This window comes from Equus asinus, chromosome X, assembly GCF_041296235.1.
Source record: "Equus asinus isolate D_3611 breed Donkey chromosome X, EquAss-T2T_v2, whole genome shotgun sequence".
NCBI lineage: Eukaryota > Metazoa > Chordata > Mammalia > Perissodactyla > Equidae > Equus > Equus asinus.
In genome coordinates, this window is record NC_091820.1 from 22,336,513 (window position 1) to 22,356,879 (window position 20,367).

The 20,367-nt window shown below is 36.8% G+C and overlaps 1 pseudogene; it reads left to right on the forward strand.

Annotated features, from left to right (window-relative positions):
• Positions 1-2,208: 2,208 nt before the first annotated feature.
• LOC139042776 (tigger transposable element-derived protein 1-like) lies at positions 2,209-7,441 on the forward strand (annotated as a pseudogene).
• The last annotated feature ends 12,926 nt before the right edge of the window (positions 7,442-20,367 follow it).

Below are 20,367 nucleotides of genomic sequence, written 5' to 3' on the forward strand. Positions count from 1 at the left end.
TACTTCCGTGCATTAAAGGCAGAAGATTTAGAGTTTAAAGACTGATCTGGAACCAGAGGTAAGGAACAAAGCCGAGGAGTGATCTGCAAAAACGGAAATCTGTACTTAATCAATAAGATACTACAGTTTGCTTCAGAAATAGCCTTTGTTTAATCCACTGTACCAATCCAGATAATCATGCGTTATCATAGGCCTCTCTAGGACTGCATAAGACATGAATCAACCATAGCAACTCATCCTAAATAAAAAATACCATGGTAGTGATTTTAAGCGGAAAATACTATTGGCGCCGAACTCACAGCTATTACCTCCCCTACTGAGGTTATCAGAAAAGCTGAGCCATTTCACAGGAGTAAGCATTTACAAACATCCATATTAGTGTCTAAAGAGCTTAGCTGATTAACTGTGATTCACAGCATTGACCCCTATTCCAGACAAAGCCCAATTTGTTCTCCCCACAATTAACATTAAAATCTCTGCCTCATCTTCAATAAACCCTCACTCATCTCTGAACAAGTGCATATACCTTTTCCTGATGTATTTTTTCTATAAATCTGGGTCCTTGTGCTCATTCAAAATTTTATTTAAAATGTATCTCCCCTTTATGGTTTCTAAGCCGATACCTACTTAGGATCTATCACTCCTATTATTTTAACGATTCGCATTCTCTCTCATCTCTCGGTTTTCTTTCTACTTCCTCTTATGTATAGTGCTTAGTTCTTGGGACTGCTGCATGCAGCTGGTGATACACATGCTTATATGTTCCTATCGCTTGAGCTTAAAGAAATTTTTCTATATATCTCCTGTCACTTACTGATTGATATGGCTGGCAGATGGGTTTTTTTTAAGAAGAAATATGTATCTTCAACTGCACAAAACATGCTGACATCTCCAGTAGTAAATAATGCAAGACAGGCACGGTTTAGAAAGCACAGTTCCTGCTTTTACAAAAAAAGGAAAACCGTAGACTTATAAGAAAATGATAAGGTAGACCTTAATTTAGAGTATTCTAGAAAATAATCCTTGTACTTATAGTAAGAAATTACAGAGAACAATTGTTCTTTCCTTCATTTAAAAGACATTTTCTGTGTGCATTCCGATCACTGTCCAATGCACTCAGGAAGTCACAGTGAATAAGAATCACAAGGACCTTGTTTTTATGAAATTCCCATTCTTTGTGGGGAGAGCAAACATCAATAAGCAAGCAAATATGTAAATAAGATAACTTTGATAATGATAAATGAGAAGATATAGACGTGCTAACAATTGACAAGGTGTATAAGCATATGTAGTGTGCATGTGTGTTTTGGCAAGAGAGGTGTGTGACAAATGCTACTGATGCCCTGGCCTGTACCTTTATAGCCTACCTTTAGTTCACCACCATCTGGAACCTCAAGACCTTGCATATTTCTGCTTCTCGGCTTGGGGGCTTTCTCTGGCACCATAGCAGTATGCTTGACAAGGCACAACTCAGAGGTGCAGGGGGCAGGGTTCACCTCAATCCTCAACTAATGGGGGATGAGAGTTAGTATATAAATATCACAGCTTCCTTCTCCTCTGATGGGACAATTCTAACGTGTATTCCACAGTTTTGTAGAGCTTTCCAGAATGATTTAGCCCCAGTTGTTCACAGCAGTAACCACCTCACTAAGATATCTTTCAGAGGTTTTCTTTACTTCCCTGTCTCACTTTCCCCACTCCTTCATTTGTGTTTCCTGGAAACAACTCCTAAGTAAACTACCTGCACTCAAGTCCTTATCTCAAGATTTGCTTTTGGGGAAAACCAAAACTTACATAGTAGGAGAAGGAAATTGAAAATTTTAATTGGGTAATTAAGAAAGATCACACTAAGGTAGTGTTATTAGAAATGAGATCAAGGGGCCGGCCCGGTGGTGCAGTGGTTAAGTTCGCACATTCTCCTTCAGCTGCCCAAGGTTCACCTGTTCAGATCCCGGGTGCAGACATGGCACCACTTGACAAGCCATGCTGTGGTAGGCGTCTCACATATAAAGTAGAGGAGGATGGGCATGGATGTTAGCTCAGGGCCAGTCTTCCTCAAAAAAAAAAAAAAAAAGGAATGAGTTCAAAATGACAAGAAGTTACCATCCATGGGAAGATCAGAGGAAAAGAGTTCCTGGTAAAAAGAAACAAGAGCAACTGCAAAGGCCCTGAGGTGAGCAATGTTCCATGAACACCAAGGAGACCAGAATGGCTGAAGTAGAGTGGTAAGTGGTGAGCAGTAGGCAATAATGCCAAAGAGGCAAGTAAGAGATATATTTTATAGGACTATGTAGGTGATATTAAGGAGTTCAGGCTTGAATTATAATTATAATCAGCCTTTGTAAGGTTTTAAGCAAGAGAGTGATATAATTTTATTTTTAAATAACCCTCTGGCTATTTTTTGGAGAATAGATTTTAGGGAGACAAGAGTTAAAAACTAACAGGAGGGAATCAAGAGTACTAGTTATGAAACTACTGTACTAGGTTAGGTGAGAGAAAAAATATAAGCTTCTCTTAATGAGAAGAAGTAGAGATAGAAAGGAGGTTGATACTCAAGATATGTGGTTTGAGGAGAAACCAATAGGACTCACTGATGGATTACATGGAAAGGCAGTAAAGAGAAAAGGAAGAAACCAAATCCATTAAATATAAAAAGCCACATCGAAATGAGGATGGGACGGGAAATATAAATTTAGGAGAGAGTAGCATAGAACAATTTAAAAACATGGAACCAAATGTGATTCTCCCGGAGAAGAAAGTAGAGAGCCTAAGAAGAAACTCTGAGAAAGAGTTAACAAACCACAAAGCAAACAGAGATGGAAAAGTTAGCAGAGTAGACAGAAGACAAGAACTATGATTTCATGGACACCAAAAGTGATATATATCAAGAAATATCAGTTAGGAGAAAGTGGCCAACTGTGTGGAATGTTGCCAAGAGTACAGTTAAGAGGATAGAAATTCAATCATTTGATTTGTCACCTTTCCGAACATTGATAACAGCAGCATGAATTAATGGGCATGGAAAATGAATTGCTGTTATGTTGAAGAGAAAAAATAATTTGAGGATGTTTAAATAGGGAATAGAGAGAGATTTTTTTAAAAAAAACTTTGTTCTTAAGAAGAGCAGAGACATAGAGAAAGAGCCGGATGGGGCATGTGGGAGCAGTGCAACTATGCCAGACAAAAGATTATGTGTTCACAACATGTCCTCTTCCTGAGCATAGGAAGAGTACATTTCTCAGTATCCCTTGCAATTAGGTTCCTACCATGTAGTTGTATCTGGGCAATGGGGTGCTGACAGAAATAATGTATGTCATTTCCAGGCATTGAGCTTTAAACATATCTCATGCAGAGACAGCCCTGATGGCCCAGTGATTAAAGTTTGGTGTGCTCTGCTTTGGAGGCCTGGGTTCGATTCCCGGCCACAGAACCACACCACTTGTCTGTCAGTAGCCATGATGTGGTGGTGGCTCACATGGAATAACTAGAAGGACTTATAACTAGACTATACAACTACGTACTGGGACTTTGGGAAGAAAGAAAAAAAGAGAGAGAAATATTGGCAGCAGATGTTAGCTCAGGGCCAATCTTTCAGAAAAAAAAATCTCATGTAGTCTTCCAGTTATTTTTTCCCTTCAATGGCAAACTTGAAAGTCATGTGTTCCAGATGGAGCAACCACACAGTAGAAGCAACCTGGGTTGCTGGCTCAGTCTTGAGAAAAGCCTTCAAGAAGAGCCAAGCTACCCATCTTGGACTCTGATATGAAGAAAAGATAAACCTTTGTCATGTTTGGCCACTGAGTTATACAGGTCGAATTGTTACCTCAGCAGAGCTAAGCCTATCCTGCAGCAAGGTCTTAAAGATGATTGATAAAATATCATTTTGTATATTTTAGAAAATGCACTAGTAGAGAGACAGACTTGATATTGCAGGAGAAATAGTATATAATTGCAATAATATTATGCTTGAGAAGATAAGATAGCAATTGTTGAGGTTGGCCTTAGAAGTAGGGGCACTGCAAAGGAAGCAAGGCAGGGAATGTGAGTATAGAAGAACTCACGATGATAAATTTGATCAAAGGAAGCGGAAGGCCTTTTCTCATTTATTGCTTCTAACTGGTCAAAGAAGAATTGGATAAGAAAAGAATATCAGCTGAGAGAGAGGAAGTAGATGGGAAAATACTGCTTCCTTAAGGAGAGAGGACAACTTATGAAAAATACTTTGAAGAATGGGAAATCAGTCAAATTCAGAAAATAAAAGAAGCTTGTTTGGCAATACTGTGTATATTTTAAACGTGTGATCATGAATGTAAAACATGTCCAAGTAGAATATTTGTGTGCATTTTTTATGCTGATTTCAGCTTCCTGGATGAAGGCATAAAGTATTTGGATGGATGGCTTTAGCCAGGCCTGTATAATGGAGAGAGTGTGGAGCAAGAATATTTTAGATAATTGCAAAAGAGTGACTCTAGTGATGTATCAAGGAATGTTAGATGATTAAGAGGGGAATATAGACATCCAAAAGCAATGGACAATTGGTAATCTGTAGATGAGAGGCCTCCATAAAGACAAACAATTGCTGAATTAAGAGTACTGGTATAAGCGATCTAGAAGGATAAGAAATGGTGGTCAGAATGTAGAAATGCTTCAAATCAAGATTTAAAAATTAGTTCACTTATTTATTGATGACTAAGAAGTCAAATGTATTGCACAGTAAAAGACAAAATAAAATGTTTTCCTTATGAGAGCTCTTGAGGGAACCATTCTCGTTCTCAAGATCAGAAGAACTTTGCTACTTCTGAGTAACTCATTTGTTTTTGTTTTATTGATGTGGGAATTGTGTGAGTTATTGGAAGGGTTAAACACATGGCAGAAATGTGAAAGTTGTTTCTGTTAAACGTGGTACAGATGATAAACCTTAGAAAGAGACAAATAAATAGCTTGCAGCTTATCTTATAAAGTATGAATCTGTGGAAACTAAAAAGAAGAGAGGCTAAAAGAGTAAGGGAGGGCAGAAGGAAAGAGCAGGCTATTAAGCAGGTGGAGAAGGCACCATTTGGTGTCCTCTTTACTATGCTAGATTGGCACCAGTTGGGTTAGATAAAGGTTGGGCCCAGGATATAGGCTACAACAGGAAAGAGAAAATCATCCACAGGTATAGGGAGGATAATTCGCCTCAAACAATATGTTTCTTCCCTGATTAAGAGGACAGCACTTGGAAGGAGCCCAAGCAAGTCATACTACAGTGCAGTGCCATCATCAAACAGAGAAGGGACAGACAGAGGCACATGCACTTTATCATGCTTCACAGATATGAAATATTTTTTACAAATAAAACGTTTGTGGCAACCCAGCGTGGAGCAAGTCTATCAGTGCCATTTTTCCAACGGTATTTGCTTATTTTGTGTCTCTGTGTCACATTTTGGTAATTCTTGCAATATTTCAAACTTTTTCATTGTTATTATATTTGTTACGGTGATCTGTGATCAGTGATCTCTGATGTTACTATGCTAATCGTTTTGGGGCGCCACAAACCGCATCCATGACAGTGAACTTAATATTTTGTGTGTTCTGACTGCTCCACTGAGCGACCGTTCTCCCATCTTTCTCCCTCTCCTGGGGCCTCCATATTCTCTGAGACACAACAATATTGAAATTAGGCCAATAAGCCTACAATGGTCTCTAAGAGAAAGGAAGAGTCACACATCTCTCACTTTAAATCAAAAGCTAGAAATGATTAAGTCTAGTGAGGAAGGCATGTCAAAAGTCAAGATAGGCCAAAAGCTAAGCCTCTTGCACCAAACTGCCAGGTTGTGAAAGCAAAGGAAAAGTTCTTGAAGGAAATTAAAAGTGCTACTCCAGTGAGCACATATGAATGATAAGAAAGCCACATAGTTTTACTGTTGATACGGAGAAAGTTTTAGTGGTCAAGATAGAAGATCAAACCAGCTACAACATTCCCTAAAGCCAAAGCCTAATCCAGAGCAAGGCCTTAACTCTATTCAATTCTATAAAGGCTGAGAGAGGTGAGGAAGTTTCAGAAAAAAGTTTGAAGCTAGCAGAGGTTGGTTCATGAGGTTTAAGGAAACAAGCCGTCTCCATAACATAAAAGTACAAGGTGAAGCAGCAAGTGCTGATGTAGAAGCTGCAGCAAGTTCTCCAGAAGATCTAGCTAAGATAATTAATGAAGGTGACCACACTAAACAACAGACTTTCAATGTAGACGAAACAGCCTTCTATGGGAAGAAGATGACATCTAAGACTTTCATAGCTGGAGAGGAGAAGTCAACGCCCGGCTTCAAAAGACTGGCTGACTCTCTTGTTAGGGGCTAATGCAGCTGGTGACTTTAAGTTGAAGCCAATGCCCATATGGCATTCCAAAAATCCTAAGGCCCTTAAGAATTATGCTAAATCTACTCTGCCTGTGCTCTAAAAATGGAACAGCAAAGCCTGGATGACAGCACATCTGTTGACAACACGGTTAACTGAATATTCTAAACCCACGGTTGAGACCTACTCCTCAGAAATAAATATTCATTTAAAAATATTACAGCTCATTGACAATGCACCTGGTCACCCAAGAATTCTGATGGACATGTACAACGAGATTAATGTTGTTTTCACACCTATGAACACAACATCCATCCTGCAGCACATGGATCAAGGAGTCATTTCAACTTTCAAGTCTTATTATTTAAGAAATGCATTTCTTAAGGATATAACTGACATAGATAGTGATTCCTCTGATGAATCTGAGCAAAGCAAACAAAACTTTCTGGAAAGGATTTGTCATTCTAGATGCCATGAAGAACATCCATGGTTCACGGGAAAAGGTCAAAATATCAACATTAACAGGAGTTTGGAAGAAGGTGATTCCAACCCACATGGATGACTTTGAGGGGCTCACGACTTCAGTGGAGGAAGTAACTGCAGATGTGGTAGAAATAGCAAGAGAACTAGGTTTAGAAGTGGAGCCTGAAGATGTGACTGAGTTGCTGCAATCTCTTGATCAAACTTTAATGGACGAGGAGTTGTTTCTTACAGATGAGCAAAGAAAATGGTTCCTTGAGATGGAATCTACTCCTGGCAAAGATAGTGTGAAGACTGTTGAAATGACAACAAATGATTTAGAATATTACATAAACTTAGTTGATAAAGGAATGGCAAGGTCTGAGAGGACTGACTCCAATTTTGAAAGTTTTACTGTGGGTAAAATGCTATCAAACACCATTGCATGCTACAGAGAAATCGTTCATGAAAGGAAGAGTCAATCAATGTGGCAAACTTCACTGTTGTCTTATTTTAAGAAATTGCCACAGCCACTCCACCCTTCCACAATCACTACCTTGATCAGTCAGCAGTCATCAACATCAAGGCAAGACCTCCACCAGCAAAAAGATTATCACTTGCTGAAGGCTCAGATGATGGTAGTACTTTTTAGCAATAAAGTTTTTTTTTTCCTGAGGAAGATTAGCCCTGAGCTAACATCTGCCACCAATCTTCCTCTTTTTGCTCAGGAAGACTGGCCCTGAGCTAACATCCATGCCCATCTTCCTCTCCTTTACATGTGGGATGCCTGCCACAGCATGGCTTGCCAAGCAGTGTGTAGATCCACACCCAAGATTCAAACCGGTGAACAGTGTGCCACCAAAGCAGAACGTGTGAACTTAACCACTGCACCATTGGGCTGGCCCCAATAAAGTATTTTTAATTAAGGTATATACATTGTTTTTTCAAACATAATGCTATTGCACACTTAATAGACTATAGCATAGTTTAAACCTAGTAACAGCAATAAAGTAGACAGCAAAAGGATGAAAGTAGCCCCCATTTACTACATTGGAGAAAATACTACACATATTCATGATATCCATTGTTCAAATAAACAGAAAACTAAAGACGTGGAGCTTGTGAAAAAAAGTTTTATATGATAAAAATATAAGAAAAGCAAAGGAAAAAAGTTATTGAAAAATACGACAATAAAGGGTAACCAATGTATGTTATGTCATCTCAACTAATTTCACAAAAATATGGATTTTTAAAGCAAGATTAGACAATGAGATAGTGAGACAACAGAGCTGCCCAGAAAAGAGACTGAATAAGATGCAGAAGCAAGGATTAGGTATCTACAGCTCATAAGGAGAGTAATGAATATAATTTTGATGATAAAAAGTAAATCAAGTAAAAATCAGGAAACGGCAAAATCCTAATTCCAAAATCATGGAAACGATAATGTGGAGGACAAATCTGAGATTCTCTCCAAAAATGAACAGGGAAAGAATGAGAATATGTAAATAAAGAGAAAATGATAAATGTACAAGAAAGAAAATGAAAATCCAATGTACATAAAATGTCTGATCAAGTAAAGGAACTAGAATTAAAACAAATACTACAAAGATATCATAGTAAACCCAATTCTGAATGTGAGTAAAGACACAAAACTACAGGTCTAAAGCCAGGGATCCTGGGCCCCAGACAAAGTTGTTGAAAAGGGAAATACCTCCAGATACAGGCTTGAAATGTACAGTTATTATCAGCATGATAAGAAATATCTACAACCACCCAGGCAGAAAGAGAGAAAAAACCATCACCTCACACCTATTAGGGTGGCTATCATCGAAAAGACAAGAGATAACAAATGTTAATGAGGATGTGGAGAACAGGGAACCCTTGTGCACTGGTGATGAGAATATAACTTGATGCAGCCACTATGGAGAACAGTATGGAGGTTCCTCAAAAAATTAAAAATAGAACTACCATATGATCTGGCAATCCCACTTCTAGGCTTCTATCTAAAAGAAATAAAATCTGGATCTCAAGATTTTCTCCCATGTTCATTGCAGCATTACAGTCACGTGCCTCATCATGATGTTTTGGTCAATAATGGACCGCATATACGACAGTGGTCCCATAAGATTAGTATCATATAGCCTGGGTGTGTAGTAGGCTATACCCTCTACGTTTGTGTAAGTACATTCTATGATGTTCACACAACAACAAATCACCAAACGACACATTTATCAGAACGTATTCCTGTCTTTAAGCAACGCATGACAGTATCCGCAACAGCCAAGATAGGGAAACAACCTAAATGTCTGTCAACAGATGAATGGATAAAGAAAATGTGGTATATACACACAATGGAATGTTATTCAGCTGTAAAAAAGAAAGAAATCTTGTAATTTGTGACAATATGGATGAATCTGGACATTATGCTAAGTGAAATAAGCCAGACATAAAAGGCCAAATACTGCATAATCTCAATTATATGTGGAATCAAAAATATTCAGGCTCATTGAAACTGAGAGTAGAATGGTGGTTGCCAGGGGATGGGTGGAGGAGGAAATGGGAAGATGTTGGTCAAAGGGTGCAAAGTTTCAGTTATGCAAGATGAATAAGTTCTGGATATCCAATGTACAGCGTGGTGACTGTAGTTAACAATATTGCATTGTATATTTGAAATTTTCTGAGGGTAGATCTTAAGTGTTCTAACCACAAACAAAAATGAGAAAGCAAATGGTAACTATAAGAGATGAGGGATATGTTAATTAGCTTGATTGTTGTGATCATTTCACAATGTATACACGTATCAAAACATCATGTTTTACACCTTAAGTATATATAATTCCTAGTTGTCAATTATTCCTCAATAAAGCTGAAAAAAATTAAATAACTTAAAGAGAAAAGCCTTACTGATCTATCTTCTACCGTTTTAAATTCAAGGGCAGAAAGAAAACAAAAAACACTATGTACAGCTTTAGATGGAAAAGAATCCTATCCCTAGAAGAGGTTTTATTTACATACGAAGTGTCACATGTGCAGGATTTAGAAAACCCCAACCTTGAAGGAGCATGTGGAGACGAATCAAAAAAACTCAAGAACGTGGGAGACATGGACCGGCAAGAATGATTAAAACCATTTAGTAAAAATCTAATTTTAAATAATTGTTATAAATGTATCACAAAGAGAAATCAAAAGCATTTTTTTAAATCTTAAATTAGTAAGAAAAACAGAAACCAAAATATTTAAAATTAAGATAAGATACTGAGTCTAAAATTCTAGAGAAAATATCTAGAGATCTAGAGAAAACATATCAATTTCTTTTCATATACAGGCAAGGAAAATATCAGAAGTTCCAGTTTAACTCTTAACATTGTCAAAAAAGTAAATATTAACTATATTTGTTGAAGTTTATGTATAACTACACATATATTTTTCTTAACTGCAGAATTAAATTGCAAAAAAATCTTAATTTCTGTTGACTTTTACATATATTCACATGTGTAACCACCACCCACATCAAGTTACAGAATATCTCCAGCATCCCACAAGTCTTTATGCCCCCGCCCAGCCAGCAGCATTCTCCTACAATGATAAATACTATTCTGATCTCTATCACCATGGATTAATTTTGTCTTTTTAACTGCATATAAATGGAATCATACAGTGTGTACTCTTTTGTGTCTGACTTTTTTCTCCCAACATTCTGTCTTTGAAATTAAGCCGTGTTGTTGTACCTATTGGTAGTTTGCTCTTTTCCATTGCTGTGATGTGTTCCATTGCATAAATATATCATAATTTGTTTACTCATTCAACTTTTGATAGACATTTAGGCTGTTTCCAGCTTTCAGTTATTATGAAAAAACTTCTGTTATCATTCTCATACATGCCTTGTACATGCATGAACATTTATTTCTGATGGGTATATATCCAGGAGGAAAGTAACTTGCTGTGTAGCTTAAGTGAAAACTTTCAGGTATTTCTCCCAAAACAGCTGTGCAAATTTAAATCATCAGGAGCAATGTAAGTGTTCTCTCCATATCCTTGATAATACTTGATGATGTCGAACATTTCAGTCATCCTATCACCAACACAATTTTTTAAAAAGAGTTTTGCCTTCTAAATGACAGAGAAAAAGAAAAACAGGTAAAGCACCTTAGTCCAGAAAAATAACAAAAAGGAGAAATGAACAAAAATACCATCAAGAAAAATAATAATAGTAAAAATACCAAACATACGATTTATTTCAATTATACTAATACCTGGTTAAACCCTGTGTTAAATACATCAGACACCTCTACTCCTCTTTTGGAATGCCTCTATACAAAATGTATTGATGGCTCATTTATCTTTATAGTTAACTACCAATTATGCATAAATTTATTGTTTAGACTTATAAGAAACATACTTTTAATTGCCACACTTGTAAATAAATAAACAAACCAAAATCCAGCACATGGAGATTCTCTGAAAGTGGGCTTCAGAGTATAGCATGAATACACAACTGCAGGAGAGGTCAGGGAGACCTAGCCTTGCTCCTGCACGCACACAGCCACAGTAGAACAGCTGCTACAAGGAAACCACACAGTAGCCAGTGGGAATTCTGGAGCTCTTGATTCTGGTTGTTCTTTCTGCTCAATGTCATCAATTGTAGCAATCGATTAACGTGATAGAAGATCACTCGCTTTCTCCTCAGTTAGCAAATTGTTACGTTATCATAAACTCAAGCCCTCTAAAACGTGCATAGGTATAGCTAAGACAATTCGACAATGTAATGGAAAAACTAGTTAGCTGAATGCTGGGGTTGTGAACAGGTGATCACAATTCCAAATCCAAAATTAATTGAAACCAGTACTTCCCAGGTCCCTTCCATTATTATGAATATTTGAAAATTTCTATCCGGTAATGTAAATAGTATTTCTGTATGTCGTTTCCATTTCAAAGTTAAATATATTGAACTTAAAGAGATTTTAAAACAACATAGTAAAGTCATCCCAATTTAGATAAAATTACACACATCTGTATTCCCTGCCAAAAACACAATATTTGTTTTTGCTTCTTTTAACACTGAAAACATTTTAAAGTATTTGTGCTTCCTATTCAGATTTCTTTTGGAAAAACAGGTCGTGTACCCAAAGATATGGTCATATGATTAAGCGTATTTTTACAATGCTGGAGAATGCTCAGAAGGATTTCATCAGGCTTAGTTACTTCCCCTAATGCACTTAATACCAGTGATTACATGCTTGTTGCCTTTTTCTATAAAAAGAAACTTCTGAAACAGGAAAACATTTACCATTGCATGAATGTGTAAGCCATGTTCAATGCCAAAATCATCACCTTGAATAACGCTATGAACTCCTGCTTCCTATTGTGGTATCTTATAAATATCTCAGCTAATTTTTAATGTATTCCTTCTGTATCTACAATGCATTACCTTTATTTAATCTTCAGCAGTAATATCTAATACACACACAGTGAAACTGAATGTGATTTCCTTTTGTCACTGACAGTAACAGATAGTTCTTGATAATTATGATCCATGTGTAGCTCCTTCTTTCATTAGAGAAGAAGAGCACACAATGCCAGATCAACTTCTGGAGCAGTTCTGTGTCATCAATCTCAAACCACTTGCCAATGTCGTGAACGTGCATATCTCTACAGGGTAATATATCTGTGTCATCTCATTGTCATACATCCTGAATTGTTTAGAAAAGCAAACTAGAAAGGAAAAAACAAATATGAGTACTTCTCTGCTCTATATGAAATGTGAGATAAATGGACATTTACTGAGTTTGTATTTTCCTGTGTGTGTGTATTAGTGTGCATATAAGCACATGTTATGGGTGGGAGGGGAGGTATGTTTACTAGTGTGTATGTTTAAAGTGTTTATTTTATGTCATAATACTCCATCCATAATTTAACCACCAAAAACTGTATAGAGGGAAAAAGAATAGAAAGGGGAATTTCTTTTTCTTCTTCCCTTAGTCAATATTAAAAGAGTCATTTTCCCTGAAAATAAGCAAATGATCACAGTGACATTTTTTAAGATATAGAGTCAAGCTAATGTAATATAGGCATCATTACCATAGCTATGATCCTAAGACCTTATCATCATCAGAATCCATTTTCTCTAATTCAATTATCCCAGGGGGCTATTTGGGCTTCAAACCATCTTTTTTGATGGACACATCAAATGACCATATGGAACACATAGCAAAGCTATAAGCAACATGCCCACATTATTTGAATGTAAGAGATTAATACCATTCAAAAACAGTCATGGGATTATTTAAAGAATTTCTGAAGATCTAAATATACCAAACCATATTCCATTCTTCCTTTTGTCATCAGATTGATTATGATATGGTTATTTCATAAGGAAAATAAGAGTATATTTATAAATGCTAGTAAAATAGAAGGAATACAGAAGCAAGAAAAATCATCTATACTTCACCTCTTTCTGAGCCCTTGGACAAAGTCACATAAATTCTCTATGCCTCAGTTTCCTCACTCAATTTTTATAAAGACCAAAAGTTAAATGGTATAATGTCTTTGGAATCATTTTATAAAACTGTAATCAATGATACATCTGTAATGTAATTGTTAGCTGCCTAGTTTTAAATCTTACCAGACATTCAAAATAGAGCAAAAATCCCAAGTGGCCAAGACTATTTTAAAACAAACAATTGATTTAAAAGTATATTATATATCTTGTAATATAAATAGGATAGACTGGTTAGGATGCGTCACACACAACCTCTAATATCAGCGGCTTAGCACGACTAATGTAAAACATCTTCTGAAGACACTAAGATACCATTACAGAGAGGAGTCAGAGGCTAGCAACAGTGGTAGAGAAACGTCCATCCTATAATATAAGTTTAAAGAGACTTTCCAACATTTCTTTCTCAGTGTGGATAGGCAGAACACCAGAGGAATATCAAGATGAGGTCACACGCTGGATGAGGAAGATTATGACCACTACTAAAGGGCATGGGTGTATACAGTTATGTGCTTGCTTAGTGGGATCTGTGAATGAGAACTGGTAGGGTAAGTTCCAAAATTATACAAATAGATAATATTTTATAATACAGAAAATTTTTGCAGCTCATTTTTGATGTCTTGGTATAAAGGCAGAGTGTGATTGCAGTAGATTGTTGATGCTAGCAACCAAGATCTTAAGTCAATGTTGATCTTAAAACGATACAATTTTGCAGAGAAAATCTGATGAAAGCGTTTCCTAAGGCCCCAGGCTGAATGGAGGACCTTATTTGTTTCTGCTCCCCAGCAAATATTATTATAAGCATGATGCCTCTAATACCTCCATGACATTGCATTTAAAATAGTCGACTTCCCCTAATACCAAACTGTACTTTATTTGCATCCGTAAACTTGAAGTCTCAAATAATCCCCCAAATGTAGTGGATGTTCAACAAATATTTGCTGAGTGACTGAATGTGCTGGGAAACTAAAGACACGTGACAGACAATAAGGAAGACAATGCTTTAGGCTAAATGTTTTGCTCCCAGATTTAACTTGAGCTCCACTCAATAGCAACAGTTTCTTGATAGGAGAAAGCTGAGTTATGAAGAAGGACTAACCATCTCCCTACAATTATGAGGTATATAAATTATAAGAGCAGGAGTTCTGAAATCAGACTGCCTGGCTTCAAATCTTGTCTCCACCAGTTCATTCTTGTGTGACATTAGGTAGGATACTTAAGTTTTCTGTGTCGCAATGACCTCATCTTTTAAATGAGGGTAATACTATCCACCTCACAGATTCATTGAGACTATAAGCATATATATGCCTATATATATGTAGAGTAGTACTTATAAAAGTGCATGGCAAATTGAAGCATTCAATACATATTTGCTTTTACTGTTTTGTGTTTGGGGATTCCTCTGACATACCTATGGCATTCTTAGTCCTTGGCTCAGAACTATCAAGGGATGACGCAATGGAAACAATGCTGCTACTAGAAGACGTGGTCTTTTCTGTTGGAAAAGAGAGACTGGGAAAGGAGATCTCAAATTAACTGCAACTATCCACACTGCAATTTGAAAGGGTCCATTGCTGAGGAAACCATTTTCCTTTAGCAGGCTAGGCCTCCTGTTTCACTTTAATTCTCCTCTCCCTCACACAAAGGTCTCTAAACTTTGGAAGAGGGATGAAGTTGAGGATCAAGCAGTTTAGTGATTGACAACACAGTATCTCCACCAAAATTTTACACATGTGTTAGGTAACACTCTCTTGATATTTGGAGAACCAGTTTGGAACTTGAATGAGAAAACACTCTTGAAACCCCAGAAAGCGAAATAAGTAAAAACTTATCTCCTCAATGAGCTAAAATTAGCAAAGGCAGGTTGTGTCACCTTATTTTGTTCTGTCTATGAAAGCAAAATGCATTCAGCTACTTAATATCAGACATGTTCAATCTAAAATAATGGGATATTTCATCCAAAAAGGCCAAAGCCAAAAAGGTTATTGTCTTCCTAATCATCGGCTGAGAACAACGGTAAATCACTTAGCAGTATTTGCTGAACTGTACTGAGAACTTCCAAATAATCTGATCACTGAATACAGCCCAACTCAAAATCAAATCACCAATTTGACATGAATGATAATAAACAAGCTTCCCATTTTTATTGTACTAAGTAAATCTGAACTTCTTTATATAAGCATCTAATATGAAGTTTAAAAATTAATATATATATTTTTCTCTCTTTCTAAAATTCATGGCAAGAAAATCGTAGCTAAAATTAGACCGAAACACCATTTTCATTTATAAAGGAGCGAAGTGGTACAGAAACTGGCTTACTATTTGGCTTCTTGAAACATTTCTGCATTATGAAGAAAGCTACTTATGCAATTTCATGAGGTTTTTCAGATATTTTTAAGATATACCCAAAGGAAATTATTTCCTCTGTGCTGTAGCTCATATCTAACCCATATATTTTATATCAATAAGAAGGATTTTTCATTAATTATTATTAGATACATTTACTAACCTGTTCCAGGGCTTAAATAAAATAATGTGTAGTTCATCTTTTCTGTGCTTCTACTTTTTCCAAGGTAGAATATACGAATTTACATATAGCTAAGCTATGGAAATTAATAGCAAGGTAGCTATAAAAGTTGTATTTAGTCAGATGGGAAAATGTGAAGACTAGTAGATCTCTCCATATCAGAGCTTCCACCTATGCAGAGTGCTCAAACTGAAACAGAAGTCAAAGATAAGAAGTAGGAAAATGCATAAAGCAATGTCAAATATTTACCAAGCATTCGTTTATGCACTTCGTATGTACCAGCTCATTTCAATTGTTCCAAAAATCCTTAAACCTATGCAATTTTATCCCTAAAGTTGTAAGATTTAGAAAAGTACAAGATACTCAGTTCAATAACAAACCATTTTTTAGTGTAAATGTGTCCCAAATATTCCATGTGATATACCTACACTAAAAAATTATTTGTTGTTTATCTGAAATTCAAATTTCACTGCATATTCTATATTTTATCTGGAAACCCTACCCTAACGGCAGCTGAATTTTATAGATGACAAAATTGAGACACATAACACAAAAATTGGTAGAAGACAAAACTGAGACGCATAGGGTTTGAATGTAACACTGTAGCAGTACAAGGGTTTAATTCCAGGTCTATCCATATCCAAAACCCAACCTTTTTTATTCTCTTCCACTGTCTTATATCACAGCAATTCTCTAGACCTCATTTGTTCATTATATATATTATATATGAAAAGTATAAGTGAAAACTCACCTCTTGGCTTTTTTGAGGGGCTCTTTTCATCCATGATCACCCAAATTAATGATCTCAGTTTAGATTCCCATAAGTCTCATGCCAATCACATGATCTCATGACATGACTTAACAGAACATCTCTTGAAACTTGCTTTGCATTGAAAAGTCTCAGGTTTCCACCATATTTTATTCCACTCTCATAAAAGATATCAATGTGGAGTTCTGAACCACAGAGCCTTCCATATGTGCCTAGCATCCTAAGTCATCTGGGATAAAATAGTGGCATCATCTTCAAAGGCATTCTGGGTGATTTAATCTTTTGTAAAGTGTGAGAAATTAGAGAGATTTGCAAGATTTAAGACAAGTTGGAAACAATCCCTTACTATCTAGTCTGGGGTTAAGATTAGGATAAGGGTAAGGATTCTCATTCTCATGCTGCATATCCATAAAATTTCATAAATTTCAATGTATGGACCAAGTGGTCTTGATTTAAATTAACTTTTTCCAAGTACCCATTGGCGGATGTTCTCTTGTAGCCTTAACTGAAGGCCACATCACCAGACCTATTGAATTAGAGCCTAGATATCGTCTACTCATTGCATACTCTCTTCCCCTTAACTCCTCTTAATTCTGAGGAATTGAACCACACTGAATGTGAAAACATGCTATGATTTTAAATACTTTACATACGAAAATGTTGCAGTCAAATTGTCTCCTTCTTTCAAATAACAGGTACAAAAAAGCAACTCCCTAAGTGCCAGTCTATTGTGTTAGTTTTCTAATTGTTTTGCATGAAAATACCAAAAACCTAGCATCTTAAAACAACACTAATTTATTAGCTCACAGTTTCTATTGCTCAGAAATTGGACCAGCATGACTGAGTTCTCTGCTCATAATCTCACAAAGCTGAGATCAAGGTGTCAGCATTCTCGTCTGGAGCTTGGGATCCTCTTCCAAGTTCATTCAAGTTGTTAGAAGAATTCCGTTCCTTGTGATTGTAGGACTGAGGTCCCTATTTCCTTGCTGGCTATCATCTGGGATTACTCGCAGATCCTAGAGGCCTTCCACATTCTTTGCCATGTAGATCACTCCATCTTCCATGCCAGCAACAGAGACCCTCCCTCTCACTGAATCTCTCACACTTCCAATCTTTTGCACTAGCTCAGTGCCTTTTAAGGGCTCATTTGATTAGGTCTGACCCACCTAGGATAATCTCCCTATCTTAACATCAACTGATTTGAGATCTTAATGACATCTGAAAAATCCCTTTTGCCATGAAATCTATAATAATCATGGGAGTAATATCTCATTATATTTACAGGTTCCACCCACGCTCAAGGGCAGAGAATCACAGAGGAGTGGGCAAAGGACATTACGAGTCATGTTAGAATCCTGCCTAGCACGTCTAGTTTTTGTTTCTAAACTAAATGTGTGAAGCTTTAAAAGGCTGAAATACTTTCTTGTTTATCTTTGCACAGCACCATGAAGTACACTGGGTTGGCAGCCCTGTTTCACAGAGATGAAGATGAGAACTTGTGAGACTGTACTTCCACACTGTCTTGTAAGGATGTTTATCAGCCTTCATTTACAACTGGAATATCAACTTTTAGCATGAGAGAAATGCAATACACAGAATTTGCATAAGCCTCGTCAGTACACTAAGTACATTCAAGTACACTTTGTTCATGTCCTCTTTACAACACTCATATTGGTTCCATTTATAAACAAGGCACTAAGATCCAAAGATGTCACACAATGTCACAGGAAAGTAAGAAGAGGATATGGACATGCAGCATTCCTTATAGGAAGCCACAGCCCCATGCTCCCTATTCTTCATAGCCAAATTGGCACCAGAGAGAGCATGCAATAAAATACGCAGGCCAATTTAGAAGAAAATGAAGTAAACTTGAATCTTGTACAGGCTTCCTAAATGATATATTCCTTTGTTCCAACATCCCAAGATCAAAATATGTTATATGATTTTAATTTTCTCTATTATGCAAACCCTCAAATTAGAACGTCAGGAAATTCTCAAAACCCACAGAACTGTAAATGATTAAAACATATAAGGAACAATCTTTCCAAGTGTGTATGTCTTTAAACTGGATCCAAGACTTGAAGGTTAGCTTTTAGGTATTAGATATTGGATGAGAAGTGTGTGTGTGTGTGTGTGACTGCACATGCGCACACATATGCACACACTTGCTCATGCATGCACAAATGCTCAGAAGTCAAGGAGGATGGTGAGGAAAGCCAAATGCCTGAAATCACATCACAGATGGACCTGCCTGCTCTGTTTTTGTTAAGGCTGGCCTGGGTTTAGGCTACTCACAAAAGTTAGGGAAGACTATATTAAATATCCATTACAACTTCCAATATAAAGGAAAGATAGTTATGTTTGCATATTTATAATGTTTTCTTGAATACAAGAGATTCTAAGTGATTATACATGAGAATGAAGAATCTTAGTTTGTAAATCTAAAAATCTTACATGTATTTTAGACAATGGTTCCTGAAGTGTGGTACCCAGACTGGTAGCATTAGCATCGCCTAGGAATGTGTTAGAAATGTAAATTATCAAGCCCTGCCCCAAACTTAAATCAGAGTCTCGAAGGTTGGGGTCCCACAATCTGCTTTCAACAAGCCCTCCAGGTGATTCTAATGCACTTTTGAAAACCTCTGTTGTGGAGTAAAAATACTAAATAATACTAAATACTAAGTACTAAATAATTGGTTAAATAATTATTTAACAGAGTAAGTTATTTTTTATACTAAATAGTTAAGTAAATAATTGTGTCCCACTTCAAAAATTCCTTCAGATGTCAATGCCAAAGACACATTCATTTCATGATTTTGTTTAAAATAAAATGAAAAGGCCAAGGAGGCACATCTTCCTTGGCTGATGGATCACTTAGTCTATTGGCATACTTCCTAGGCTTCTAATGGCTGTCCCAGCGAGAGGAGTTGCTGTCGGATAATCTGTCGGACAAAGTGCTGCAGCAGCATTGAGACTCCCGCCAACAAGGGTTTCTTAAGGTGCATTGCTGCTTTGCGGGTAGAAAAGAAAGTCTCGAAGGAATCATTTAGTTTTAAGCCAAACGTGACTGAAACTGTTCAGTATCAGAGCAACCACGTGAAAAGTGGAAATTTTCAATTAATCAGCCATTTGCATGTCTAGCACATTAGTGGATAAAAGCAGTATTCCTTGGATTCCTTCTTTCCTTGTTTAGGTTTTTTTTTTTTCCTTCACTAAACTAACTAAAATGAGCCGTGGTTTAAAGATCAACAACTTCTAATTTGTAAAGGGCTAGCATTTCATTACAAAGCAAAGTTCAAAATCCGTTTTGCCACTAAGCAGAAACCTTTCTCATTTTTTATTGAAAATAGTCTTGGCTATCTGAATTTTCTTATATTTTAATAAATCACCTTTCATTAAATGCCAGAGGGTTAAGGTAGAAAAATATGGGATTAAAATCATGCTGATGTAGGGGTGAAATCCAAGCAGCACAATGCCTGTGTGCCCTTGAGCAAGTTTTTTATTTCTCTGAGCCTCAGTGTCCTCATATACAAAAATGGAAATAACACAACCCAGAGAATGATTATGTGAATTAAAATAATAATAAGTGGCAAAGTGCCTAACTTATATTAGTCAAAAAAGTTACCAAAGCAGGGGCTGGCCCCGTGGCCGAGTGGTTAAGTTCGCGCGCTCCGCTGCAGGCGGCCCAGTGTTTCGTTGGTTCGAATCCTGGGCGCAGACATGGCACTGCTCGTCAGACCACGCTGAGGCAGCATCCCACATGCCACAACTAGAAGAACCCACAAC